The sequence below is a fragment of the Delphinus delphis genome, chromosome 6 (genome assembly GCF_949987515.2).
Source record: "Delphinus delphis chromosome 6, mDelDel1.2, whole genome shotgun sequence".
NCBI classification, from domain to species: domain Eukaryota; kingdom Metazoa; phylum Chordata; class Mammalia; order Artiodactyla; family Delphinidae; genus Delphinus; species Delphinus delphis.
In genome coordinates, this window is record NC_082688.1 from 69068492 (window position 1) to 69089318 (window position 20827).

General features: G+C 44.9%; 1 long non-coding RNA gene across 1 annotated transcript in view; it reads right to left on the reverse strand.

Annotated features, from left to right (window-relative positions):
• Nucleotides 1-14008, reverse strand: part of LOC132426672 (uncharacterized) — a 53893-nt gene extending 39885 nt beyond the window's left edge. The window contains exon 1 of the long non-coding RNA XR_009519749.1: nt 13880-14008. This is a non-coding gene — a long non-coding RNA (uncharacterized lncRNA). The remainder of the gene's footprint in view (nt 1-13879) is intronic.
• Nucleotides 14009-20827: the final 6819 nt, after the last annotated feature.

Genomic DNA, 20827 nt, shown 5'->3' on the forward strand with positions numbered 1-20827 from the left:
TTATTACCTGCAATCGTAGATTGTCCATTATCATTGCTGTATAACATTCCATTTGGGGAATATACCATAGTTGTTGAATATTTGAGTTGCTGCCAATTTTTGGCCATTACAAATAGTGCTGCTGTAAACATTCTAGGTTATATCTTTTGGCAAACATACATATAGATTAATCTGGGAAAACTGACCTCCTTACAGTATTTCCAGAACATAAACATGGTACATCCCTCCTTTTATTTAGGTGTTTTTAAAATATCTCTCAACCATGTTTTCTATCAATAGTTTTCTTTGAAGTCTGGCACATCTTTCCTTAGGTTTATTCCTAGGTGTTTTGCAGTTTTGATGCTATTGTAAATGGTATTGGCCCTCTGTGGGATTTTTAAGGAGATGGAAAATTTTAATAGTCTGAGCTTTACTGCCTCTCTAGACAAGGAATATAAGATTTCCTTTTATTAAAATTGTAGAAGGAGGAAACTTATTTAAATATTCCAAATTGTTAAAGCTGACAAAAGGGAAAACAAATAGGGCCAGAGGCTGCAAATAGCCCATTACAGTGTCAATGACAAATTCCAGTTTTCACCTCCAGCAGTATCTAATAAGCCCTAAGAAACCCTTTCTCAGAAAAGTACCCAAAAGAAACAACTTGAAATTTCATGGTTTGTGTAAAATAAATGAATTCTTTTGACCTTTGGCCAGAGTTTACTGCTTTTTCTGATTTCAGAAATTTGAAAAGGGAGACAAAAATCCAATATTTATACACTCTATTATGTGTCAAGTGCATTTACATAATTATCTCTTTTAATTCTCATGATAAACCCATATGCTGTTAGCATTTACTCAGTTTTACAGTTGAGGAATCTGAAATGCAGAGAGATTAATGCCCCAAATCACACTCCATCAGTGATAGAAATGCAAATCCAGGCCTGACAGATGCCAAAGGTAATTTCCCCCTCCTTTAAAAGTAACATTAATTAGTATCTTTCCAACTATTAAAATTAAAGGCATGTTCATTACAGAAATTTTGAAAAATATACAAAAGTATGGACAAATGGTTTCTATAAATATATGTTTCTTTTTCAGTTAATATCACTTCATGGTAACTACCTCAATACTTTACATATCCTTCTACCACATCATTTTAATGTCTGCATAGTTTTTTATCAGTTAAATCCAACATATTTTTTAACCAGGTATCTTTCACGTTGGATACTTGGATTATTTCTGTTTTCCATAGAATTGATAACTGCAATTCTACTTAGGCATCTGTATCATTACAACTTTGCACACACTTACGATTTCTCCTTTATGATAAATTCCTCAATGTCCTCTCCTGGGTTAAAGGGATAGAGGAGACCTGTGAAGGCTCTTTAATACACATGGCCAAGTCCTCCCCCGCCCCCAGTGCCCCACGCCCCTGAGACGGGTCCATGTTCCCACTTCCCTCTGCCTGGGAGAGTGCCACTGCTGTGTCTTTGCCTGTGCTGGATATTATCACTTAGAAAAATACTTACCAATTGGATAGGTTAAAAATTATGTTATATAAATTTACATTTCTTTAAATAATAGTGATGTTGAGCATTTACTTATAGGTGACATGTATTTCCCCTTTTGGAAGCCACTGTTTCTCAAAGGATGGTCTCTGGATTACCTGCACTAGAATGCCTGGGTACACACTGTATAGGCTGATTCCTGAGTTCCAACCCAGACTTAACCAGACGCCAGGGCGGTGGCCCGAGAGGGGAATCTGATTTTGTTAGCGCTCTGCTGGCAATTCATATGCTTCTAGACTTTGGTAGGCATCACCCTCCTCCATCCTGCCTCTGCATCCCTGGAAGCCGCAAACCAAGAGTCAGCACTGGATTCCATGACGTGTCAAAACCAGCAGGAATCCTCACAGGAAACTCTTGCTCATTTATATCATGCCAAATGCACTTTCAGGTACATTAATAGCTGCAGAGAGAACAGTTGAATGTAACTGTTCAAACCTGGCCATGTGAAGAAGCTTACAACACACTTTTTGGTGGCACAGCGAAGGCGGCCCCTGCGAATTCAGCCTCTGTGCCCGGCAGGATACTAACTACATGGCAAAAGAAAAGATCTTAAAAGCAGAAGATACAATTTTTCTTTTGAAGTGTCCAAAAAAGAATCTGTAAAAGCTGTGAAACGAAGGCTACATCTAGAGAACCAAGCAAAATAACATGCTATCCAGTGCTGGCCTTCAAGGGCTGGAGGGGAAGTACAGTGGGGTGGGTTCCTCAGCCTCTCTGAACTCATGGCCCTACACCGACTCTGGTTTCATCAAATAGAGACAAAAGGACTGTTTTTCCTGAGGATGGCATGTGTGTGTTCACAGGCATTTGGTTTCCATTTTACATGCCTTACAGAGAGTTTTAGGGACATTACAACTACAGTGGTATTATTTGGGAGCCAGCTTTTTAAAATTATGCCTTTGCAATTCAAACAAGCAAAATATAATTTCATTAGCAGTTTAAAAATGTTATAGTACAAGGAGTATGTAAGGTTTTTATTTTTATTACCAGCAGGTCAAAAGACCCAGACCATAGGCCAGGGCTAGTAGGATGGGCAGAAGATGACATACCACTTTCCAAGATGGTATGCCGTGTAGAAACCTCTTCTCAAAGGAAAGAACTAAAAATTTTCTCTTCCTGGGTAGGGAGAGAAAACAGTTTTATTACTGCCAGCCATCATGTATTGAGCCCCTTACCCCTGCAGGTGCCATGTGCTTCTCATGCACTCCCTCCTTTATCCTCATGACACTGACCCAAGGTGGCTGTTCATGTCTCCGTGTGGGTTAGGCACAGGTGTGGTTGGTACCCAAGCCACGATGACTTCACCAAATGAAGGGCTGTTTCCCTCATAGGCAACAAGTGCAGAGAAAGTGCCTTTGACAGAGTTGGCGCTCCATGGACGATTAGGGGTGAATGAATGAACAAAGGAGAAGACCACAGCAGGCACTGACCTGTGGTCTACTGACACCCAAGGCCTCCTCCTGTTACATCATGCTGCCACTCTTAAGGCTTGGAGCCAGCACAGTTGCCTTTCCTGGCCAGAAACTGTGTGCTGGCTTGGCCCCAGAATGGAAATATTAGGATGGTAGATTCATAGAAGCACTCAAAAATTCAGAATTTAATCACAGCAGCGCCCCCCCCCCCACACACACACTCACTGGTGCCGTCACACCGTGATCATATATCAGGGCTGAGACACCCGCTTCTTAAGCACTCAGTTGAGCTCTGCCAGGAAGGAGGGCAAACAGTGCCCCCTTCACCCTGCACCCAACCCCAACATGAACCCCACCACTTTCCCAGCCCAGCAGAACTGCACTCGCTGCTCTCTGCTGAAACCCAGGGAGAGAAATCATTTTCTTGCTAGCCATGCTGAGCGCAGCATGCACGGTAAGCCTGAACTCTGTCAAACCAACAATGTATAAAACCTGAATTAATACTGAGATGGACCCAATTCTCTGACAGGCGTGTTAAATGTGATTAAAGCTGCATAGCATTCCCCGCATACCCATCTGCTGCGTCGAGGAGCCCACAGCTGTTCTGATTGCCGACAACGCACCGTTTCTTGTCAGTTGTTGCAAATGCATCTCATCTTGCACGGGCCCTGGGCCCTCCCTCCCTTGTCGGCCAGCCCTGGCCAGCTTCTCTAAGTAGTCACTGATACCCACATGCCTCTGGCCACGGGTCTGTGGAGGCATGTGTGAGCTCTGGCTGGTGCAAAAATGTGTGATCACAGGGAAAGCTTAGCGCTTTAGCGGCTGGAATGAATCTCTTGGATCCTAAGCTGTGGTGACGCCACCACCTGCGGCTCCTGCCGGCTTATGCTGTGGGGTGAGCGGAAAGAACAGGGACGAATCATTTTGGATGCTACAGGGAGCTGCCCCTGAGATGCCCACCAGCCACCACCGAAAGAGCTACCAGAGAAACACATTCTGAAAGCTCTTGAAGGCCAGTGAGAGTACTGCGGGGGATCCTGGGGAAAGGCAGAGACAGAGATGGGGCTATGCTGGGCAAGGGGTGGAGTCCACAGAGGCCACTGGAGACCTTGAGGCCCAAGGGCACAGAAAAGGCAAAGGACAGCTAATTTCAAGAGAAGAACTGGGCTGGCCAGCATCTTCATGAAAAATTTTAAATGCAGTCCCCTATAGGACTGCGACCTTCCACCAGCGTACACAGCCTGGCAAGCACAGCGTAGGCTGGATTTCAGCCCTACTTGCCCCCCTGACCAGGGGTCCTTGTGCAGTGAACCGCCTGTGCAACCATACACACTAGCTCTGGACAGAGGAAGAGTTCAAAGGCAGCCTAAGGAGGTCACCATCAGAAGCAGGGAGAGCAATACCTGCTCTCAAGCAACCAGTAGGAGCAAGGCTAGCATATGAATGTGGAAAATACAGGGGAGCAGAAGAGAAGAGCCAGGAGAAATTAGAAAACAGTGTCAAGTGGATTCAAAGAATTCCAAGCGTCTTCCTAGCTGCTGGTGGTTTGCTGGCCAGCTCTGGCATTCCTTGACTTGTAGATGCGTAATGTCAATCTCTGCCTTGGACGTCACATGGCATTTTCCCCATGTGTCTCTGTCTTCACGTGGCTGTCTTCTTAAAAGGGCACCAGTCATATCCCAGGGGATTATTTCTAAAGGTCTGATTGTTGCTTTACATCACCCTATGAAGTGAAGCACTGTAACTTGCTCCACCCAGTTGACCAGCCTGGGCAGAGCTATTATTCATTATTCTGAGAAAAACCTGGGCTGGGGCTCTTATTTGTCTCTAAAACAATTCAAACTTTTCCCTCAAAACCCCATTTTTTAGGTCTGATGAACCAATACTATCATAAGCTAAATGCTGAAAACAACAATTCTGGATTAAGAGAAAAACCCGAGTGAGCATAACCCTTTTTGAGTTCTATTAAAGACATCAGAAATCACTTATTGATTTTCTTAAAGAAAAAATATGAATTGAAAAAAAAAACCCTGGTCATTACTTCAGAGCTACAGTTTAATTCAATAAACATTTGCTGGACAAATGCATCCTTCCTGCCTGAAACCTAGTAAGAAAAATAAGGCATTCTGGGCTTCCCTGGTGGCGCAGTGGTTGAGGGTCCACCTGCCGATGCAGGGGACACGGGTTCGTGCCCCGGTCCGGGAAGATCCCACATGCGGAGCGGCAGGGCCCGTGAGCCATGGCTGCTGCGCCTGCGCATCCGGAGCCTGCGCTCCGCAACGGGAGAGGCCACAACAGTGAGAGGCCCGCGTACCGCAAAAAAAATAAAAAATACTAAGGCATCCTGATGTCAAGGAGTGCGTGGTGGTGACAGAAGCACAACACGCAAGGCCACAGGACGCTGGGGGACAATGTCAGGAAGTCACATTCCTTCAAACCCAAGCTCTTCCTTCCCCCAAACCTCAGATCACATTTGTACCACTCTGTTGAGATAACTGCAAAATTCTGATTGTCAGCTATTAAGCACACCAATTTTAGAACCGGTGAAATAATCCAACAAATACACATACATCTGTGCCAGTGTGTGTATAATACACATAGAGCTATACAACTATAGGGTGTGTGTGTGTGTGCATTAAAAAAAAAAGAAAAAGCCAAGTGGGCATTGAAAATAATACCAACCTTATCACAGCCACACTCATTCAAGTGTGGTGTGCCCAACCTAAGTCAAGGTCACCCGAGAATGTCAATAGCACAGAAAAGTCACATTAAGGAAAGAAAGACATTTTATCTTTAATGAGGATGAGAAAAAAATTAGTCACCGTTTGAGTGCTCACCGCGTACCAAGCATTTCATATATGTTTCACATCATTCTTTTATTTAATCCATGTATTTGGATTATCTCATTTAATCCTTACCTCAGGTCTGAGATAAAGGTCCATAATTTTCTCTCTTTTACCCGTGAGGAAGCTGAAGCTTAACAAGCAATTGGCTCAATAAATGGCAGAGCAAGGATTCAAACCGAGGTCTGTCGCATTCCAAAGACAACCTTGGGGGAAGGTTCTAGAATGAGCCTCAAGGTCCAGACTGCACTCCCAGAGACCATGTCAGCATCACCACAGTTTTACACATTAATCCTGGTCAGGGAGAGAAACCACACGTGGAGACCAAAGTAGCTGTATCCAGGGGCCAGGGTGAAGCTGTAAACAGGAAACCAGGCTGCAGCTTGAAGGCCAAGGGGTCTGAAACCTTGGGGGGAGGGGGATAGAAGCTGGGCCTGGGGAGGGTTTGGCATGTGGACTGGGAATGAGGCAGGGGTGTCAGGGCTTCTTCTAGTTAGTCACTGGGTGGGCCCGCCGGCCTAGGTGACAGTGCGGGTCTGGAAGAGACCCGGGGGATCCAGCAAATTCCCTCCGTGGGCCTTACAGGTAGCTGGCACGTTTCCCTCTGCAGCAAATAGAACCACTTTCCCAGGGAAGAGCAGTGGCAGGCCTCACACAGGCAGCTGCCAGGAGTCCCATGCAGAGTCCAGCACAGCTGGCTCTGGCCTGTGACAGCTCTCAGACACAACGCAGGTAGCTGCCTGGGCGCTTCCTTGGGGAGGCCCAGCACAGTCCAAACAACGGACGGCAGGCTTCAGTGGTGCTCCCGACCGAGCCTTTTTAGGTCACAGAGATGCTGTGTTTATACTCCCGGGGATGGAACATCCTATGCTCACAGCCCCACGCTCCACACCCCACTACCCCACCCACCAGCTCCCTCCCTTTGGCAAATGGCTGGACTCTTGGCAATCTGTGCAGATGTGTTGTGAATCACTGTCAGTTCAAGTACACAGTATTCCCTGACTTGTACCTTCATCTGCTTGCCCCGTATACCTCCCTCTCCAAGTGCTGATAGAGGCAACTCCCCAAAGAAACAGCAGCTCCCAACTCTCTGCCACATTCAGCAACAGCAGGTAAGGCAGCCACAAAGTCGGGTGACTGAGACCCAGGATGCAGAGTCTGTGCCAGCGTAGCCCTAGAGGCTTTGCATTCCCCCAGGTCTGTGAGCAAGAGAGTATCACGTTCATGACAAGGATGAGGAAAAGGGCTCAGGGAGGCTGATTTCGTACAAACACACACTAACGTGAGTGAGAGAGCAGAGCTTCAAAACTAGACGTGTTCTTTCTCATAGACAACGTTCCATCTCAAATCATTATATTTCCAAATACTTTTTATAGGCAGTCATAATAGCAGCAGCTTGTGGGCTACACACTGTGCTAAGTGCTTTGTATGCATCAAGTCGTTTAATCCTTCCAAAGAGCCTCGAGGAAGGTAAGGATCATGATCTTAGAGATAAGGATCTCAGGCACAGAGAGGTTAGCAGGCAGGAGAGCATGAGGAAGAAGCAGGTGAGCCATCCCTCGCGTCCCTCATTTCCTCGGCCCTTCTCCTTGCCAGAGACCACTCAGCTAATCTGGGCAGACTCAGACCCATATAACTTCAAGTCCTTAATAGGTCCTCCACAGACCCTGCTGGGGGTGTGTGGGGGGGAGGATCTGAGGGGATGTGCGGCCATGGAGTGGCTCGGAGGCTCTGATATGTATTTGAATATATATATCGGCTGCATAAAATTGCTCCCTGAGAAAAACAGAGAAAGAAAGGTGGGGTGAGGAGGTCTTGAGCTAAAGAGGCAAGAATGTCTACATTGGAAAGCTTGGAAATTTCTGAAGACCCATGGCAGTAGGCAGGAGACGGCAGGGCAGGTCCGTCAAAGGCACAGTAAAAATTAGCCCTTCCATGTGGGCAGCCCTTCATGCTGGGTCACAAAGGACCTTCACAGATTCAAACACATATTTGATTTAGGGAAGACTCGAAGCTTTCGTGTTTAAGGCCACACGACACATGGGAAAGGAGCATGGGAACCTGGGGAGGGATGCTGAGCAGGTGGGTACACACTGAGGCTGGTCCCAAGAGGGGCCTCCCATGCCAGGATATGGATCGATGGGCTCCGAAATGAATCAAACGAATGATGGCAGAAGCTACCCCATCGTCAGCTATGTCCAGCCACCCTCCTCACACTCATTGGAACACGATCACTCCTTGAGAGGCATCCAATATCTCATGTGAGCATTTCTCCACTTTACTGGTCACATTGGCTATCGTGGGCCAGGGAGGAGAGCCTCCTTATGAAGTTACTGAACTGCTGATTCCTGAAGACCTAGAATGGTCCACAGGGATTGGAAGACAACCCTCTCTCTCTTCCTCACCCCAGTACCAGCACCAAATTTAAATTTAACTCACCTTCACTAGGTATCTGTTAGGCCCGATGCTAAATGCAGTTCTAATGTTAAAGACAAGGGAACTTGCTCAGGGAGGGACATGCCCAAAGTCACAGAAATCACTAAGTGGCAGAGCCAGAATCCAAACCACAGACCTCTTACTCCAAGCTCTCATCACACCATGCTGCCTTCCAGAAAAATCAGCCAACTCAGTGCTTTTATGGTAAACTTTATGTTCAATAACTGATTACTCTGAATTCAGAAAAATGCCTATCAACTGGACCAAGATCCACAGTATAAGCTCATCTTTTTCTTTTCTTTTTTTGCGGTATGCGGGCCTCTCACTGTTGTGGCCTCTCCCATTGCAGAGCACAGGCTCCGGACGCGCAGGCTCAGCGGCCATGGTTCACGGGTCCAGCTGCTCCACGGCACGTGGGATCTTCCCGGACCGGGGCACGAACCCGTGTCCCCTGCATCGGCAGGCGGACTCTCAACCACTGTGCCACCAGGGAAGCCCTAAGCTCATCTTTGTTTCTAGTAATTTCTGAGAAAGAGTAGAGTATTTTGAAATATAGGTAGATGATTGATAGATGATAAGATGATTGATAGATGATAGATAATAGGTAGATAGGTAGATGATGGATGGATAGACAGACTTTAAATTGAATTTTGGTCTTAGCTCCTCCATCAAACTTAGTGACCTTGGAAAACAATTAATTAGTTTCTTTTTCGGTAAAAATGACCTCGTCAAACCCTCTCTCGCGGGACTTGTGAGAAAACGGTCTCTAACAGAGCCTGGGGCACTCACAGACTCTCACTATTCTTCTCTGTCTTAAAACTGCTCTAGAATTGTGTCCAAATTCCACAGCAAGGACCCAACTCAAACATTGTTTAAAACGTTCAGAGCGTCTGTTTTTGACATCAAGTTGGCCTGGAGGTTTAACAGCCTGGTACCCGTAGCGTCCCACCCAAGAACATTTCCTTCAAAACAGGTTCCTGTTACAGAAACAGCCCCGGTTTTAAATATACTCCCTCTCCTCATAAAAATGCCCCAGCCAGCTAAAGCCACTCTGCTTAAAATATTTAATTAATACCTTCACAGCGGTCTGGTCCTTATTAAAGACTCTTAGGGACCATGTCTTAGGGGCAACGCTTTGTTCTAAGCAGCTCTATGTGTTACAGATAAAATAAAGTGCTGGAGCGTGCTTTCTATTAAGAGCAGGGAAGCTTGTCTGCCCATTGCTGCAACCCCTTTTGTCATCAGAGTGACACATTAAGGCATAATCCAAGTACAACATACAAACACAAACAGTGTAAATCCACCCACTTAGTAAAAGGAGTCCCAGTAAAACCACAAGAAAGGTCTGGTGATTAGCCGAGGGGATTAAAAACTTGGATGAGCACTTCATTTACCTCACCTCCCCACTGAAGAGGCCACAAACGCACTCTGCTCCCCAAGCAAACAAGAGCCAAACCTAGAGGCACTCGCTCTGCTCTCTCTCCCTCCAGCATCTTCCGGGCTTCTCAGCCTTGGGCAAGTCAGAGGAACCTTGGTGAACCATCCTGCCTTTGTAGGAAGCAGGCACACCCCCTGCCCACCCTGATCGCCCCAACCGAAGACTGGCAAATGCTTGTTTGTATATTTTGGTGTTAGAGAAGGACTTTTGTTGTTGTTGTTGTTATAAGAATAGAGTTGGCTCGATTTCACAAACTTTGGAACAAATAGGAAACAGAAAATAAAGATGAATCATAATCCTACCACCTAGAGGTGACTCGGACGCATTTCACTGTGTGGGGATCGTTGCAGTTTCACACAACGATCCCCACACATTTCCACTTGGTTTCCTGCCTCTTTTCTCTTACTACTCCATGCTGAGCACTCTCCTGTATGTCATTTCTTTTTCATCACAGAGGAGGATACCACTGTAGGCTGGACCACCATGACTATAACCAGTTATTTCCCATGTGATAAACATGGAGGTTCTTGGAGTTTTTCACTGTTGTAATCAATGCAATGATAGCATCTTGATACATCAGTCTCGGTCCACTTTTTGGATTATCTCCTTCAGACAGACTCCCCGAAAGGGCACAGCTGAATCAAAGCCTATGAATATTTTTTAAGTATTGATAACTTTTGCTAAATTTATCTCCCAAAAGGCTGTACACACTGTATTCTCTTACCTACATGGGAGAATATATATCTCACCACACTTAAAAAAAAAAGTTTTTTTTACTAAGATATACAGATAGCTACATTTTTTAAAGCAGAAAACCATCAGGAGGCTGCTGCCCCTTTTCATGCATCACAGGAGCACAGTTACCCCCCTCTCTGCTGGTCCTTCCATTTACATGAGAAAAGAGTTCTGGGTCCCCCTAAAAGAAGGGTGCACCCCTCCTCGCACCTGAGTGAATTGGGAGGGACCACTGAGGGTCTTTTGCAAAATCTAACATGGTTGAGAGCAGGGATTTAAACTTTGGCCCCTGTACTGCAGCCAAGATCTTCTAAGAGTTTGTTTATTTTTCTCTACTTCTCCCTTTGAAACTCAACAAATTTAACGCATTCATTTAAAATCCCACAAGTCTGTTCCCTTTCCCAGGAGCAGAATGAAGTAATGTGGTTCCCACGTTCTGACAGCATGGTTTGGGGGCCACAAAAGATGATAGCCCCCAGCCTCTATAGAGCCAGGGGTGGTTCAAATAACCGGAGGTTTGTTAAAACAATCAAGCAAAAGGACGTTCGCACCAGAGCCTTGGAGATCTTCCAGCACTTAGCTGCCCAATTATTCCTTCCTACCAGAGTTTCCTCCACCTGACTTTAGCCATATCTTGACATTTAACTGAGCTTTGCTATCAGAAGATTCTATTTTCTTCTTAGAGACGCAAGTGATGCTTTTCTCGGGTAGGGGGAGCCTCCTGGCATAACCTCACAGTGTTCCAGGTCTTTGCATCCTACCTGAAGCTAACTCGGAGACACGGAGGTGGGCGCTTGTTAGTTTCAGGTTTTATGCTGAGTGACTGAAGTATCTGATTAGAGAGGCTAGCATCAGTTTGCACTCTGAAGGCCTGGCTTGGATTTGTTGCTGCCTTACACAGATTGCCTCAAGCTGGGTCTCTCCACTTAAGTGACAGGCAGGTTAACTACTTCACTGCTGGATACCAGCTCCATTCCCCATCCCCCTGACCCCCAGCTCACAGCCCTAGGAGTCCATTCTGCAAAGGCTTATAAAACACAGAGGAAAACTGACCGTCTGGCCTGAGTTCTCCTTTTTAAAAGGAAAAGAAGATACTGAGAACGAGTCCATTGTACTGAACACATTTAAAACTTAAGTTTTTAAGAAATAGAAGAATTAAAAAAACCCAAAAAACTCTCATCAGCCAAATAATCCTCATGGTTATTTTATGTAAGTTTAGAAAGTTTAGATCATTCAGAAAGGTACAAAGTTAAAAGTGTGAAAATAATGCAAAGCCCACTTTATACCCATCAGAATAAATATAAAGCTCACTATAGATTTATTCTTATTTAATTATATACCTTTTGAATAATGCTAGGCTTTCAGGAGTACAAGCCTAGGACCCTATCTCCAAATATAGTCACATTCTCAGGTACTAGACGTTAGGACTTCAACACATGAATCTGGCGGGTGCGGGGGACACAATTCAGCTAATAACAGGTAGCTGAGCCAAGATCCTCACCCAAATGTGCCATGTTGGAAGCAGGTATCGTTTCTGCTGCCCTATGTTGCCTTGGAATTCTGCAAGATTTTTTAACTCCTTTGGCCTGTTTCAAACTGATTTAGGGAAGCACAAAAATGACAGTATCTAATTATAATCACTATAGCTCTTTTAACCATATCAAAAAAAAAAAAAAAAAAAACTCAAGGCCCAAAGCACAGCAATTGATTTGTCTCTACTTCAGGCAAATGCCAGACGATGAGCCTTTATATAGCCAGATTGCTCATTTTCCCCCCAAAGGCTTCACAGATAGAGAAAGACCTGAAGACATCGGCTAATCTATGGTTGGGATTTAGCTGCACATTCTTGATTGGGATCAAGACTTATCTCCACATTCGGCCTAAGGACCCTCAGGCAGAATTACCAGCCCAGAGCCAGCCATGTGCAGCGCCCACAGATAGAGCAGGGCACAGCCAGATGGCCGGGTCAGGTGCCTTTGTCTCCCTCCGTGAATAAATACAGCCACGCCCCTTGACATTCCTTTATGTTACCATCCGAGATGGACTCACTTGACTATTACCTGTATAATTTTTACCGTATCTACATTCAACCTATAATATTATTTACTTTTTTTTGAAATCATCTTACATGCTTTATTTAAATTTCTCTTCAAAGGGAAGGTTTATGTAATTGTCTTAAGTGGAAAACCTATTATGTTTTGCCGCAGATAGAAGGTAACCACAAAAAAAAGTAAGAAAACAGCATAATGTTATTAATTTGTAACTAGAAAGAGTTGCTCACTGCCTCTATTTTTAAGAAAAAGGGTGAGAGGGAGGAGATATGGGGATATATGTATACATATAGCTGATTCACTTTGTTATACAGCAGCAACTAACACACCATTGTAATGGAATTATGCTCCAATAAAGATGAAAAAAGGGTGGGTGCAGGGGGAAAGGAGATGAGGAAACGTAAAAAGAAGTGTTTGAGACATACTAATACTGAAGTGAGATTTTCTTACAAATTAATTGCAAGGCTGAAACAAACTTAAAACGGGAATAGCTCTCTCACCCGATGATCAATGTTCTCTGGGTCTCTGTCCTATCTAAAATCAATTCCACTCACATCTGGGAAATGCTACTTTCTACTTTTCAAAGCACTCTCACGACAACCCTCTCATATAAGCAGAGCAGATATTTTACACTTGTTTTCTAAGTGGAGAAAATTCCAGCAAATTATAGGCACTCTTAGAAACTCCTAAACCCCAGGCAAGCCTCTTAATTGGAGTTGAGAGTTGGACAACTGCACTCGGGGTCCAGGAATGCAATCCAAACCGGGGGAGGAGGGGACGGCAGGAAACACTTATTACTGAAGAGATGACTTCCTATAGTTGGCTCAGCCCCTTCATTGGTCTCGAGCCAAGTGCTACACAACTGGAAAACAAACCTAGGGTCAGACATACATGCTAGACCCAAGTTTCCGGCACCGCGTCTGACCAGGCTGTGGAGGGTACAGGGACAGTATCTGCTTCTCCCAGGGAAGCAGGGACCCGTCTCTGCTTTCTTTGCTCAGCTGCGGCAATTAATTTGACCGCAAGATTTACCGGGTCCTTCCTTTCCTGCCTTTGTTTTGCCTTTGTTTTGCAAATAGCCAGCTCAGTTCTCAAATCAGCGGCCCTAAACCCTGGCTCTTAAAGGGTGGCCACTGGCATCACCTGGGAGCTTGTTAGAAACGCAGAATCTCAGTCATCATTCCACCCTCCCCACACCCCTCCCCACCGCACAGCTCAATGGACTCAGAGTCTCCAGCTTCACCAAGTCGCTGGGTGATTCGAAAGCACATTACATTTTGAAAAGCACTACTTAAAAGACGGTGCTCAAGAGGTCACCCTGGATTCAGGCCACGGATCCTTCAGCTATGTGGCCCTCAAGCCCAGAGCTAGGAGCCACCGCTCTGAATGCTGCAACCTTTATAAGCACAGTACTTACCCAGGGTCCCCTTCTCACCGGCGAGGGGATCTTGAACAAGTCACTCAGCCTTTCTGGGCCTCTGTTGGCTCACCTGTAAAACAAGGAAAAGAAAATCTACATCCCAGAGAAGTGGTCCCGCACATGGCGAGGCAAGATGCTCATTCAGCAAATAGGCACAGAGCACTCAGAATGTCCAGCCTCTGCTCCAGCCTCTGGAGCTACAGCACTGAACAGGACAGAGAGGATCCTGCTCTCCTGGGGCTTCCATTCAAGGGGCTAGACAGAAGAAACAAAGACTTAAGATTTTCCGTAGTGATAAGGACCCAGAACAAAACAAATCCCATGAGAGAGTAACAGGAGTGGTACAAGGCACCATTAGCAGGATGGTCAGGCAGGGTGTGTCTGAGGAAATGACATTCCAGCCAAGATGCAAATGGAGGAAAAGGGCAGCCACAGTGGTGATGTGGAGACCGAGCCTTCTGAACAGAGGGTACCCCGGGCAGAAGGGCAAAAGCCCTGAGCTGGGACAAGCTTGGTAAAGAAAAGGAAGAGAAAGGTCGGGCTGGCCGGAGTGTAGGTGTTAGGAGATGAGGCTGCAGAGATAAGTGGCCTCATTTCTACCACCATAACCATCTCTGAGACCTCATCCTTCAGCTCTGCGATCATCCACATCTGTGCAGCAGCTCTATTCAGAAAGCCATTCATATCTACCCACAAGTGGCTTGGAGACCAAGAGGGCTCCTCGTGCCAGTGTCCAGCTTCACAGGGTTGTACCTCCTTGAGTTCCTAACTCAGGAAACAGGCACTGCAGACTCAACCCCGAGTGCTTTGGAGGGAAAATGAGGCTCTCCCAGGTAGAGAGCTCCATGAGCTCTGGCTAGAGGGAGTCGACATCCCCAGGGTGGGATGATTTTCTGGTGATTTCACAGATAAGCCACAGATGTCAAATAGCATGAAAAGCCTTCTGAAAGCAGCCAGCAAGATCAGATTTGGAGTTTTCACCAAATCTAGGGTGTTAGCTCTGAGCCAGACCTGGTAGCCCAAGGTCAACTGTGTCAGCCAGAATTCAAGGAAGTTTTGGGCAAAAGGGAATACAAGTAGCTTGCTTCGGAGGCTTAAGTCTCACTTACGACACCGTGTTATGGATCCAGAATTAAAGTTCACCGATAACTGGTGCTGCCCCTCACTTGATCCTAACAACCCTGGGAGGCAGGGGAAGTCTCACATCCCAAACAATAGTTCTAATGCTCAGAAACAGTCTGGAGTAGGACTTGAAAGCAGATCATCTGGCCCCTGACCAGCGGCCTGTTCAGTGGATGAGGCATTGCCATGGGCGGCATGCCAATTTCCTTCACAAACTTTCCTTCAAGAACATCTTTTTTTCCATCATTCCAGCCTCCTGCTTGCCCCTCCCACCGCTGCCATTGCTAACTTTGGTTTATCGTCTCCTTGCTATCTTCATTTTGTCCAAAGCATAATCCAGGGTAATCTCTCTAGTTTAAAATCAGCACCTTAACTTCCCTTTGCCATGTGACCTAATACACTCTCAGTCTCCTGGAACAGGGGCATTTTGGGGGTGGGGGACGGATTATTCAGCCGACCACATGCAGTATCCCCCCCGAGCTGCCATTTCTTGGCAATGACTTTACACTATGGAAGATTTACTGCCACGCTTGATAAGTCACCACTGTCATCATCACCTTCACGTCTTCAAACACTCAGCCAGGTGTTTCTAGTTTGGGGTGACTTAATCCTTAAGAATCTTTAATTTTGTAAACTCAATTGGTTCAATTCTTTTTTAAAAAACCTTCCTACGGAGGGCTTCCGGAAAGATGGAGGAAGGGTAAGACGCGGAGATCACCTTCCTCCCCGCAGATACACCAGAAATACATCTACACGTGGAACAACTCCTACAGAACACCTACTGAACGCTGGCAGAAGACCTCAGACCTCCCAAAAGGCAAGAAACCCCCCACGTACCCGGGTAGGGCAAAACAAAAAAGAATAAACAGAGACAAAAGGATAGGGACGGGACCGGCACCAGCGGGAGGGAGCTGTGAAGGAGGAAATGTTTCCACACACTAGGAAGCCCCTTCGCGGGCGGAGACTGTGGGTGGCGGAGGGGGAAAGCTTCGGAGCCACGGAGGAGAGCACAGCAACAGGGGTGCGGAGGGCAAAGCGGAGAGATTCCCGCACAGAGGATCAGGGCCGACGGGCACTCACCAGCCTGAGAGGCTTGTCTGCTCCCCCGCCGGGGCGGGCAGGGCTGGGAGCTGAGGCTCGGGCTTTGGTCGGAGCGCTGGGAGAGGACTGGGGTTGGCTGCGTGAACACAGCCTGCAGGGGATTAGTGCGCCACGGCTAGCCGGGAGGGAGTCCGGGAAAAGTCTGAACCTAACGAAGAGGCAAGAGACTTTTTCTTCCCTTTTTGTTTCCTGATGCGCGAGGAGAGGGGATTAACATTGCTGCTTAAAGGAGCTCCAGAGACGGGCGCCAGCTGCGGCTAAAAGCGCGGACCTCAGAGACGGGCATGAGACGCTAAGGCTGCTGCTGCCGCCACCAAGAAGCCTGTGTGCGAGCACAGGTCACTATCCACACACCCCTTCCGGGGAGCCTGTGCAGCCAGCCACTGCCAGGGTCCCGGGATGCAGGGAAAACTTACCCGGGAGAGGCTGGTGCAACGTCACGCCGGCCTCTGCCGCCGCAAGCCCGCCGCGCACTCCGTGCCCCTCCCTCCCCCCGGCCTGATTGAGCCAGAGCTCCCGAATCAGCGGCTCCTTTAACCCGTCCTGTCTGAGCGAAGAACAGACGCCCTCCGGCGACCTACACGCAGAGGCGGGGCCAAATCCAAAGCTGAGCCACTGGGAGCTGTGAGAACAAAGAGAAAGGGAAATCCCTCCCAGCCAACTCAGGAGCAGCGGATTAAAGCTCCACAATCAACTTGATATACTCTGCATCTGTGGAATACATGAATCAACAACGAATCATCCCAAATTGAGGAGGTGGACTTTGAGAGCAAGATTTATGATTTTTTCCCCTTTTCCTCTTTTTGTGAGTGTGTATGTGTATGCGTCTGTGTGAGATTTTGTCTGTATAGCTTTGCTTCCACCATTTGTCCTAGGGTTCTATCCGTCCGTTTATTAAAAATTTTTTTCTTAATAATTATTTTTTTTATTTTAATAACTTTATTATATATTATTTTATTTTACTTTATCTTCTTTCATTCTTTTATTCCTTCCTTCCCTCCTTCCCTCCTTCCTTCCTTCCTCCCTTCCTCCCTCCCTCCTTTCTTTCTTTCTTTCTTTCTTTCTTTCTTTCTTTCTTTCTTTCTTTCTTTCTTTCTTTCTTTCTTTCTTTCTTTCTACTTGTACTTCTACTAATTCTTGCATTCTACTTTTTCTCCCTTTTATTCTGAGCCGTGTGGATGAAAGGCTTTCGGTGCTGCAGCCAGGAGTCAGTGCTGTGCCTCTGAGGTGGGAGAGCCAACTTCAGGACACTGGTCCACAAGAGACCTCCCAGCTCCACATAATATCAAACGGCGAAAATCTCCCAGAGATCTCCATCTCAACACCAGCAACCAGCTTCACTCAACGACCAGCAAGCTACAGTGCTGGACATCCTATGCCAAACAACTAGCAAGACAGGAACACAACCCCACCCATTAGCAGAGAGGCTGCCTAAAATCATAATAAGTCCACAGACACCCCAAAACACACCAACAAACGTGGACCTGCCCACCAGAAAGACAAGACCCAGCTTCATCCACCAGAACACAGGCACTAGTCCCCTCCACCAGGAAGCCTACACAACCTACTGAACCAACTTTAGCCACTGGGGACAGACCCCAAAAACAATGGGAACTATGAACCTGCAGCCTGCAAAAAGGAGACCCCAAACACAGTAAGATAAGCAAAATGAGAAGACAGAAAAACACACAGCAGATGAAGGAGCAAGATAAAAACCCACCAGACCTAACAAATGAAGAGGAAATAGGCAGTCTACCTGAAAAAGAATTCAGAATAATGATAGTAACGATGATCCAAAATCTTGGAAATAGAATAGACAAAATGCAAGAACCATTTAACAAGGACCTAGAAGAACTAAAGATGAAACAAACAATGATGAACAACACAATAAATGAAATTAAAAATACTCTAGATGGGATCAATAGCAGAATAACTGAGGCAGAAGAACGGATAAGTGACCTGGAAGATAAAATAGTGGAAATAACTACTGCAGAGCAGAATAAAGAAAAAAAGAATGAAAAGAACTGAGGACAGTCTCAGAGACCTCTGGGACAACATTAAACGCACCAACATTCGAATTATAGGCGTTCCAAAAGAAGAAGAGAAAAAAAAAGGGACTGAGAAAATATTTGAAGAGATTATAGTTGAATACTTCCCTAATATGGGAAATAGTTAATCAAGTCCAGGAAGCACAGAGAGTCCCATACAGGATAAATCCAAGGAGAAATATGCCAAGACACATATTAATCAAACTGTCAAAAATTAAATACAAAGAAAATATATTAAAAGCAGCAAGGGAAAAACAACAAATAACACACAAGGGAATCCCCATAAGGTTAACAGCTGATCTTTCAGCAGAAACTCTGCAAGCCAGAGGAACTGGCAGGACATATTTAAAGTGATGAAGGAGAAAAACCTGCAACCAAGATTACTCTACCCAGCAAGGATCTCATTCAGATTTGATGGAGAAATTAAAACCTTTACAGACAAGCAAAAGCTGAGAGAGTTCAGCACCACCAAACCATCCTTACAACAACTGCTAAAGGAACTTCTCAAGGCAAACAACACAAGAGAAGGAAGAGACCTACAATAACGAACCCAAAACAATTAAGAAAATGGGAATAGGAACATACATATCGATAATTACATTAAATGTAAATGGACTAAATGCTCCCACCAAAAGACACAGATTGGCTGAATGGATACAAAAACAAGACCCATATATATGCTGTCTACAAGAGACCCACTTCAGACCTAGAGACACATACACACTGAAAGTAAGGGGATGGAAAAAGGTATTTCATTCAAATGGAAACCAAAAGAAAGCTGGAGTAGCAATTCTCATATCAGACAAAATAGACTTTAAAATAAAGAATATTAGAAGAGACAAAGAAGGACACTACATAATGATCAAGGGATCGATCCAAGAAGAAGATATAACAATTGTAAATATTTATGCACCCAACATAGGAGCACCTCAATACATAAGGCAAATACTAACAGCCATAAAAGGGGAAATCAACAGTAACACATTCATAGTAGGGGACTTTAACACCCCACTCTCACCATGGACAGATCATCCAAAATGAAAATAAATAAGGAAACACAAGCTTTAAATGATACATTAAACAAGATGGACTTCATGGATATTTATAGAACATTCCATCCAAAAACAACAGAATACACATTTTTCTCAAGTGCTCATGGAACATTCTCCAAGATAGATCATATCTTGGGTCACAAATCAAGCCTTGGTAAATTGAAGAAAATTGAAATTGTATCAAGTATCTTTTCCTACCACAACGCTATGAGACTAGATATCAATTACAGGAAAAGATCTGTAAAAAATACAAACACATGGAAGCTAAACAATACACTACTTAATAACGAAGTGATCACTGAAGAAATTAAAGAGGAAATTTTAAAAAACCTAGAAACAAATGACAATGGATGCACGACAACCAAAATTCTATGCGATGCAGCAAAAGCAGTTCTAAGAGGGAAGTTTATAGCAATACAATCCTACCTTAAGAAACAGGAAACATCTTGAATAAACAACCTAACCTTGCAACTAAAGCAATTAGAGAAAGAAGAACAAAAAAAAAAACCCCAAAGTAAGCAGAAGGAAAGAAATCATAAAAATCAGATCCGAAATAAATGAAAAAGAAATGAAGGAAAGGATAGCAAAGATCAATAAAACTAAAAGCTGGTTCTTTGAGAAGATAAACAAAATAGATACACCATTAGCCAGACTCATCAAGAAAAAAAGGGAGAAGACTCAAATCAATAGAATTAGAAATGAAAAAGAAGTAACAACTGACACTGCAGAAATACAAAAGATCATGAGAGATTACTACAAGCAACACTATGACAATAAAATGGACAACCTGGAAGAAATGGACAAATTCTTAGAAATGCACAACTTGCAAAGACTGAACCAGGAAGAAAAAGAAAATATGAACAGACCAATCACAAGCACTGAAATTGAACCTGTGATTAAAAATCTTCCAACAAACAAAAGCCCAGGACCAGATGGCTTCACAGGTGAATTCTATCAAATATTTAGAGAAGAGTTAAAACCTATCCTTCTCAAACTCTTCCAAAATATAGCAGAGGGAGGAACACTCCCAAAGTCATTCTACGAGGCCACCATCATCTTGATACCAAAACCAGACAAGGATGTCACAGAGAAAGAAAACTACAGGCCAATATCACTGATGAACATAGATGCAAAAATCCTCAACAAAATACTAGCAAACAGAATCCAACAGCACATTAAAAGGATCATACACCATGATCAAGTGGGGATTATTCCAGGAATGCAAGGATTCTTTAATATACGCAAATCAATCAATGTGATAAACCATATTAACAGATTGAAGGAGAAAAACCATATGATCATGTCAATAGATGCAGAGAAAGCTTTTGACAAAATTCAACACCGATTTATGATAAAAACCCTGCAGAAAGTAGGCACAGAGGGAACTTTCCTCAACATAATAAAGGCCATGTATGACAAACCCACAGCCAACATCGTCCACAATGGTGAAAAATTGAAAGCATTTCCACTAAGATCAGGAACAAGACAAGGTTGCCCACTCTCACCACTTTTATTCAACATAGTTTTGGAAGTTTTAGCCACAGCAATCAGAGAAGAAAAGGAAATAAAAGGAATCCAAATTGGAAAAGAAGAAGTAAAGCTGTCACTGTTTGCAGATGACA